This window comes from Benincasa hispida, chromosome 1, assembly GCF_027475165.1.
Source record: "Benincasa hispida cultivar pf3 chromosome 1, pf3_genome.v1.1, whole genome shotgun sequence".
Classification (NCBI taxonomy): Eukaryota; Viridiplantae; Streptophyta; class Magnoliopsida; order Cucurbitales; family Cucurbitaceae; genus Benincasa; species Benincasa hispida.
Genome location: NC_143478.1, coordinates 74,928,102 through 74,937,676, shown reverse-complemented (window position 1 = coordinate 74,937,676; position 9,575 = coordinate 74,928,102). Strand labels below are relative to the sequence as shown.

The 9,575-nt window shown below is 32.4% G+C and overlaps 1 long non-coding RNA gene across 2 annotated transcripts; it reads right to left on the bottom strand.

Moving 5' to 3' along the window:
- Positions 1-3,368: 3,368 nt before the first annotated feature.
- On the bottom strand, positions 3,369-6,021 carry LOC120071974 (uncharacterized). 2 transcript variants are annotated; one of them, XR_016527156.1, is made up of 4 exons: positions 5,722-6,013; positions 5,483-5,577; positions 3,859-4,035; positions 3,369-3,720 (listed from the first exon to the last, which is right to left on the bottom strand). It is a non-coding gene; the product is annotated as an uncharacterized LOC120071974 (long non-coding RNA). The 2 variants fall into 2 exon arrangements; XR_005480381.2 differs by having other exon boundaries at positions 3,369-4,035; positions 5,722-6,021.
- Between the last annotated feature and the right edge of the window lie 3,554 nt (positions 6,022-9,575).

The window sequence follows — 9,575 nt, the reverse complement described above, 5'->3', positions numbered from 1 at the left end:
AATCACCTTTATAGGCTAGAGTTCACAACTCTCCCAGATTAAGGTCAAATCATCCGTGGTCATCATAGTGAAATGTAAGTCTCTTCAATTAAGGGTGTTATAAAGAGACTAATCATTTTGTGGTCCAATCTTATACAAACTCTTTGTACAAAAACGCACGACATTCTATAATTTTTCTATTAAGAAAAAATTGAAAGTTCTCAACATCAAACACATATTTCAAAAGAAACTTATTGTAATCACGTATAAAGCATGAACAAACTTATTATAAACACATGTGGACTCATAAATTTTAGATTAAAGCATACAATTTCAAGAATCCTTCCAAAATCTTTTTTGCTTTTAGGTGTGAACAAAGCTTGGTGAGCAACAAAAAATCGAAGAAACTGATGAAACCCGAAAAAAATCTCAAATTGATACATGAAGAGAAGAATTAGAGGAGTAAAAATCATAAGAATGGAATAAAAAAGTAAAAAAGAAAGTCGATGAGAAAATTATAAAAGTAGAATACATCAAAGAGTTAGAGAAACCAAAACTTATCAATGGGAAAGAAAAAGAATAAGAGAGGAAGAAAATTGGGAACAGAGATGGAGGAAGGAGTCGGTTGCAGTTGAGACGAGAGAGTAAGAAAAAGGAGAATAAGGTGAGATGGAAACTCAAAATTGTTGCAGTGAAGCTGACTTGTCTAAGATCAAGGTCATCTTAAATCTCTTAAGGACGTTTGGTGCGTAGGTTTGTAATGTTAGGCCTGGGGTTAAGTTATAAGGTTTAGATAGCAAGTTTAAGAAAACTATATTTGGAGGGTAGGTTTTGGAAGTTTGGGTTTAAAAAGCCTAAGTTTGGAGTGCAGGCTTAGGAAACCTAGGAATGAAGTGTAGATTTATAAATCTTTAAGTTTGTGAAATATTTTCTTGCATTTAAGCAATCGTTAGATTTTATATTAGTTGAAACTGGACATCTTAATTATTTTAATATAGTTAAATTTAAAATAAACTAATTTAGAAGAATGATTTGTTTTTTTTTTAATTTATTATTTTAATAATTTGGTATTTTGAATTTAGATAGTTTTGAGATAAAACTTCGTAAACTTAATTTTGTCACTTTTTCTTCTTCTTATTATTATTTTGTTATTTTCCTCTCCTTTTTCTTTTTTCATGCATTCATTATTTTTCTTCCCATTTTTTTCTTTTTAGAGAACGTTTGTGTGAATTTGAAACTCCAATTTTTAGAGTATTCTTTTAAACAGTTAAACTATGCTCGAATTGTTGAAAATTTGATCTTTCATCTCTATAATTTTTATATTGAAAAAAAACTATGTCGAGTTGATTGAAGAATAAATTTAAGATTAATACTAGAATGTCCAAATCTATGGAAAAAGATATTTTAAAAAAGAACGCAATGTCGGCTAAGAAAAATTGGCTATGGAGGTGAAAAATAAATTAGTACTAAATTTTGTGTGACCATTATGGTGTTGGTGGCAGCGATCAATCGAGGAGGGGATAAAGATGGAAGGGGAAAAAAATATAAACATTAGTTTTTAAAAATTAAATATTATTTTTAATATAAAAATGTCACATCAACTTTTCGTCGGGTAATTAACGAAAAATTTATTGTATGAATAAATAAACTATTTTTCTAAACCTCATGGGTTGAATATTGGGTTTGGACACTTAATGAGATAAATGCTACCAAACCAAAATCTCATAAATTAGAGTTCGTTGTGAAATTGAGGAGCATAATGGATATAGAGAAAATATAATATAATAATAAAATAAATATAATATAATATAATAATAAAATAAAATAAAATAACTAAAATTATGAAATTTTAGTAGAAACTTAAAGTAGACTTCTCACCAATGTATGTGATTTTAAGATTCATCAAATGTCACTATTTATAGGTAAAGTGGTAAGTAAGATATGGTCTTACATGGACACCAAGCATGAATAACTACAAAGTATATGGACAACATGAAGATTGACACATGACTTTTAGGACCCTAAGCAATGTGCATCTATTTATTTTTATAATATTTGTTGTCCCAAATGACTATGATCTTCTCGTTCACAATCATAAATTACTCAGATTTAACGGTCAAGCACAATTCAAGAGTCAGGGGAGGTTGTATGCTTGAAGCTTGAAACTCTTCTATCGTTTACCTGATGGCAGCTCAATCGTGTAGACGAAGCTCCAAGAACTAAACAATAGTTCAATTATGTAAACGATAGAATGAAGTACTAGACGATCTTGTAGACAACAGTTGATTGGAGCTAAACAATCGTATAGACGACAACTAAAGAGCTAGACGATCGTATAGACAATTGGATGCGGAGCTAAACAATCGTGTACACAATGTGATAGGAACTACACAATCGTGTAAACGATACTTTAGTAAATGTTATACGGTCGTAGAGTTAGAAATAAAGAAAATAAAAATTTAAGTGGTTCGGCCAAAGGCCTACGTCCACTATGAAAATTGGGCGGGTCTCTTTTATTACTTTTCTTCAAAGTTATTATAGAACGAATGTCTTGCTCTCTCACTTTTTCTTATTCTCTCTTACATTATTCTCACATTCGTTTTTCTTTATATACACCGGCGCAATGGTCAACGATAAAGCTCTGGTGGTTACAACACATAACAGAAATAAGTCGACATCGTTTCAACTGCCGGCAATCTTTATTTTCTTGTCTTCAGTTCTTTCTATAAAAATATAATACTCCTCCTTAGATGCCCATATATATATGAAATATGTCTTGTTAAAATCTTACTAGGAAAAACTCAATGGAAAAAAAACCTACGTGAGGAAAAAGAGTACATATTCCATATTATATACTCCTAAAAGAATATAATATATTCATCACTACAAAAATAGTGTTTCTTGCATTTTTTAAATGTCAAGAATGACTTTTCTTGACGTTTTAAAAAATGTCAAGGAAGCCATGTCAACAATATCGATTTTTTTTACGTTTTAAAAACGTCAAGAAAAGTAACACTTAAAATTTAAAAAACTTCAAAAAACACTGACACTTGACATATTTGAAATATCAAAAATTTGAGCGTTCTTGACAAGGAAAAAACGTCAAGAGATTTTGTTAACTTGATAATGAAAAAACGTCAAGATATATCCTACTTGACATATTAGAAATGTCAAGAATATGGGAGTTTTTGACATGTTAAACATGTCAAGAATATGTATAATCTTGACAAGGAAAAAACGTCAAGAAATTTGCTTGTGAGCTTTTTAGAAAAATCTATAATGTTGACGTTTTTACCTATAATTGCTCTTGTATTTTGATCCAACAAACACATTTGGTATATATATGACATACGTCATCAATCAAATAAACAATACAAGTATTTTCCATCTTATATATCAACCAAATTTTCACCAATATCTCTTTATAAAAACTTCACTTCTTTATCATGACTTCAACAACAAAGAAAACTAAATTTCTACTAGTTCAACAACAAATAGTGGATGCAAAACAGTTGACCACACAAGTTCATCCGCAAGTTTGATATCATTATTGTATCCAAACTTCCTGAGCACAGTCCATGTTATCTCTAAACGCCCCTTCTCAATCAATAAAGCATGAAGAAAGAGGAACCTTGTCAAAGTGAGCCCATGATCATTCACTCCTTCAGTAAGTTTTTCTTGCACAACCCTCTTAACCCCCACAATTTCAGAAGGTTGTAAAGGAGCATTGAAACATTTAACCTGATTACAAGATTAACAAAAAAAATAACAATAATAAGAGCTCCATAGAGTCAAGTCAGCCATTGCAGGCACAAATATTACAAATAATAAAAAATTTATAAGGTGTTTGCCAAAAAAATTGTGGACGGACAGGAAGACCTGAAAATGATTCAACTCCTCATCACTCAAAGCACCGTCTTTATCATGATCATAAAGAATAAATATTCGTTTCAACGTCCGGACACACCTAGGCTTTAGAGTCTGAGTTTCTTGATCAAGAAGTGGACCTGTTGGATGAAGTACAGCTTTGTGGGCATTGTAAAAGACCTCAAGGATCTGCCAATCAAATAATACAATGTTGAGAACATGTGATTCTATTGCCTTAAAATGAATAACACAAAAATGTGGGAAGTGAAAATGTACATCAGTGAGGTATAGATGATAAGATTTTCATATAAGCACGAAAAATTGAACCTGAAAATGTGCGGTCAACCCCCCCACCGAATTCCCTATTCCCAAGTTTCATGATCCTAATCTGTTAACTAAACTCATTCTTATTGTTATTCCAGCACCTAGGCTAAATGTGAACTCATTGCACACATATCCATCCTCAACTAAGAAAAGGCAAAGCTCGGGTTAGGGAGAGAACAACACATCCTAAGCTTTAAAGATTTGTAGGATTTTCAACAGAAAACAGATATTCAGACCGAAGTCCAATCAAAACGGGGTTTTTCTTATAGAATGGCTGAAAAGTAAGCAATCTATGTGAGTGGCAAACATGATAGTTTATCCTGAAGGCCTCATATTCTTTCACTTAGAGGGGGAAAGAGAGAAATTGGTGAGAACATGACATCATTACATGATTGTGCTGCAAATAACATGCATTTGAGGGTTGAAAGGAAACTTGCAATTGAGGATCATACTACATCAGAGTACAAAGTGCATCAAAGCAATAATAAACATACCCAAATTGTTGTGTATATTAGATGTAACAAAAAACCAGTTTCCTAGTGGAGAGGGATTGATATAAATATGTACAAGTGAACACAATAAAAATCGTGAATATATATACTTTTTTGTCATTGTAAAAGAAATCTCTCACAGATTGGAAGAGGGGCAATCAACAGATGTGGTATCATTCTTGATTACCGAGTGTTGTATGATCCACAAAACCTACATTTATGATATAGCCAATGGAACCATGATGTGCCTTTTCGCTCATAGTCATTGCACAATATGTCTTGGATTCCAATTCATCATTACACTACTTGTACCTTAACATAAATCTCAAATAATATCAAAATGATAGAAATTACTTAGCTAGAACCTTTTTCTTAACCCCCAAATTAAAATTCCCCAACTCCTCTGTCAAATATTTGTTTCCACAATAGTAGAAACTCAACAGAAAAAAAAAAACCTCAAGCTTCACTCCTAAACGTCCGCACAACATACAAATAAAAACCATTAATCATTGCTCTTCACACTTCAAACATATAACTTTAAGCAACAAAAAAACAGATAATAATATGCATTAAACATTTGGAAAGCTACTACTCAGATTGACCAAATATTTGTTTGTGTTTCTTTAGAACAGAACATAACACACAATACCAACAAACCAAGTTATGTGTCAACGAAACTAGTTGTCTCAAGAAGATGGTTAACTTAAAATGTTGAAATTCATGCCAAAATTTTCTCACAATTTTGAGAGAAAATTGTGCAAAATTGTGAAATGAAAGTGAAGCAAAGAGTAAAAAGAGGGCAAATACAAGATAAAACTCACCTTAGTACAGATGGACAGTAACCTTAAGCGAAAATAGAGGGATGCAAACTTTGTTATCGACGAAATGCAAATATCCTTTGAACCCTAATGAACTTCTGGAATACAAAAAAAGGAAGGTTAAGTTTCCTAAATACGAATCTCCAAACCCTAAAATACCAAACGAATCTCTGAAATACAAAAAAAAAAAAAAAAAAAAAAATCAAAGATTGGGCTGAACGCTTCACGTAAGAAAACGAAACCTTGGAGATGAAGCTGATGCGAAGCTACGGCGTCAAGAAAGCTTGAGATGAAACAAAAGCTTGGGCAACAGGGAGGAAAGAGTGGCGGCAGCGTGAATGCTTCCATGGGAGGGAGCTGATTGACTTCGTTTGAGAAGGAAGCTAGGGCAGCAACAAAGTGGGAGAATGAAAATGTGATCAATCGGGTTCGTTTGAGAGGGAGAACGAAAATTAAGTTCTGAGAAGAAAACTCATAGCATTGCAATGCTATTGAGAGCATTGCATGCGCGTGCATGAGGCGCGGGTGTTTTCCATTTTTCCATCAAAATATGTAGTTGCAATGCTACCTTATGTTCTTGACGTTTTTAAAACATTAAGAAACCATTAATTGAACTTGACATTTTAAAAACATCAAGTACTGTATTTTCCTGGAAAAAATGCACAACCCCTACTTTTTAAAATCAATTCTTGACGTTTTTTTCTTTAAAATCACCTATTTCTTGATATTTTTTCATAAAAGCATCAAATATTTAAAATTGAAAACTTCAAGAAGGTGGTTTTTCTTGTAGTGATTTACTCTCCCTCATGAAAACATCACTTAAGATCTCTGAGTCTCCGCATTCTAATGTTGTGCACCAATTTTTCAAAAGTTGCAACTGGTAATGCCTTTGTAAATAAGTATGTCAAGTTATCCTTCAAACAAATTTTTTATACAGTGATGTCTCCATTTTCTTCAAGATCATGAGTGTATAAAAGCTTCAATGAGATATGTTTTGTTCTATCTCCTTTAATATATCCTCCTTTGATTTGGATTATGCAAGTTGTGTTGTCTTCGTATAATATTGATGGAAGACTTTCATTAGAAGACAAGATTTGAGGAAGTGACCATTATGGTCTGTTTCATCAATCGCCATGATATAGCAGTTCCTCCACATGTGAATAGATAACCTATTTGAGATCTAGCTTTGTGTGGATCAAATAAATATCCAGAATCTGCATAACATACTAGGTCAAAGTTTGATTTATTTCATAAAACAAACCCATATTAATTGTTCCTCGAAGATAACAGAGTATATGCTTAATTTCGTTCTAATATCTTTTTGTAGGAGAAGAAGAACTTTATCTAGCTAATAAATTTACTGAAAATGCAATATCTGGTCTTGTATTATTAGCAAGATACATAAGTGCATCAATTGCACTAAGATATGGTACTTCAGGACCAGAAATTCTTCATTATCGTCTCGAAGTCAAAATATATCTTTCTTTATATTCAATGAACAGACTTCCATTGAAATATGTAATAGATGTGCTTTGTCCATATAACATCTTTTAAAAAAAAATTCCTATATAAGTTGACTGATGAATAAATATTTCATCTGCTAAATGCTTGATTTGCAAACCAAGGTAAAATTTTATTTTTTCGAGATCTTTTATCTCAAATTCTTTCTTAAGATATTCTATTATTTGTGAAAGCTCTTCAGAAGTTCCAATTATATTCAAGTCATCAACATTTACAGTTATAATAGCAAATTATGATTGTGATTTCTTTATAAAAACACACAGGTATATTGGATTATTTTATTATTCTTCTTTCAATAAATATCCACTTAGGCGATTGTACCACATCTGTTCTGATTGTTTCAGTCTATATAGTAATCTCTGTAACTTTATAGAATATAATTCCCAGGAATTTGACGTATATGTTTCAGATACCATAAATTCTTCTGGGATTCTCATATAAATACCATTATCAAGAGATGAATATAATTAAATATGTTGTGACTATATCTACATTCATAAGATGCATATCCATACTTTCATACACAATCAGACCAATTAATTATCTTAGTGTAATTGCATCCATCACTGGAGAAATGTTTCCTCATAATCAATACCAAGTCTTTTGAAAACCTTGTGCAACTAGTCTTGCTTTCTGTCTTGTGACCTTATTATTTCATTTCTTTTTCTCATAAATACCCATGTGTATCCCACAAGTTTGATACCTTCTGGTGTTCGGACTACTGGTCCAAAAATCTATCATTTTGAAAGTGAGTTTAATTCTGCCTCGATTGCTTCTTTCCACTGTAGCCAATCTTTTCTATGTCAGCATTCTTCAATCAATTTTGGTTCAAAACCCTTATTTTCAGATATAATATCAAAAACAATAATATACGCAAAAATGTTATCAATAACTACATTAGTCAATTCTATATTTTTTCTATCACGACATAGTTTATTGAAATCTCATTATTATCTTTAGGTATTTTACCTTTCTCACTAATCATGTCGAGAATTTCTTCATGGGTATTTATATCCTCAACCAAGTCTTTTTACTTTAATTATTTTTCGTTTTCGAGAATAATTTATCTTTGGAACCCACTGGTCTACTACGTTTCCGCCGTGTTCCAGACTCATTGGTGACGAATTGTTGTGTTCGGATATCAGTTGGAACATTTATAAGTGGTATATGTGACTTAATTACTTTCTTTGTATTTATAAATGCATTTAGTAATTGATTTGTTATATTTTGCAAATGAGTTATTTTCTAAACTTCAAGTTCACATTGATCTGTACGGGGATTTAAATGAGACAATAATGATGCATTCCATGTAATTTCTTTTTTTAATTTCTTAATTCCTCCCCCTAATGTTGAAAATTTTGTCTCATTAAAATGACAATTAGTAAATCGTGTAGTAAATACATCATCCGTCAAGGGTTCAAGATATTTCATAATTGATGGAGAATCATATCCAACATATATTCATAATCTCCTTTGAGGACCTATTTTAATGCGTTGTGGTGGAGCCATTGGAACTATGACTAAACCCCTTTCGGGCTAGGAGATGGTGTGGTACCACATTGTTCAAGATCCGAAATCAGCTTTTAAGGAAGCAATTTATCTACTTACCACTGCCTCAGGGAAGGAGTGAATTTCATCTTGTGTAGTTGTGTTTCCAACTTCCCAATTAGAAAATCCACAAAATCGTAGGTTTATTGAGTCGACGATCTGGCCACTCTCACCCATACAAATTAAAGGATCGCCCTCATAGGGAGGAATTCACAACTCACTCAGGATTCAGGCCATGTTACATATGGTCATCCTGGTGAAATGTAAGTCTCTATTATGAACGGTGTTAGATAATGATACTAAAATTTTGTGATCCGGTCTTATACAAACTTCTTTGTATCGAGTATCGCCGCTCGCATGTCTAATACATGAATGATCAAGATCACATCATTTGTAGCACATTACAACAATTGTAACACCTACAAAGCGAGCTATACTCATAGTGTCAGGATAAGATACCCAGCCTTATCCATCTACTACAGACTATTTAGGTTATCACTTAAACATGATCCACTTGTATGTCTCCATATACAGGTTTAAGTTACAATGATAACCTTGGATGTTAGTTTATTGGTTTGTGGTTAATGTAACTAAAATATCACATATTTTATAGATAAAGTGAATAAAATATCATATATTATTAATCACATAAGAGTTTTTCCATACAAAGTTTACAAACTATAGGACTACGAGATTTAGGGCATCAATCTCAAAGCTAGTAGGGTGTACATATAATAAAATACAAGTACACAAAACAATAAACTAGGGCATAACACGCCCAGTACAATATCTTCCACTTGCCCTAGTCCAGCCATGGTCTATCTCATAGACCCATACTCTGCAAGTGACTCTCAAACACTGTAGTCGTGAGGGCCTTCGTAAACGGATCAGCAACGTTGTGCTCCGAAGCTATCTTCGTGACAATCACGTCCCCTTGATGCACAATCTCTTAGATGAGATGATACTTCCGCTCTATGTGCTTGTCGTGCTTATGACTCCTAGACTCTTGGGAATTAACCACAGCACC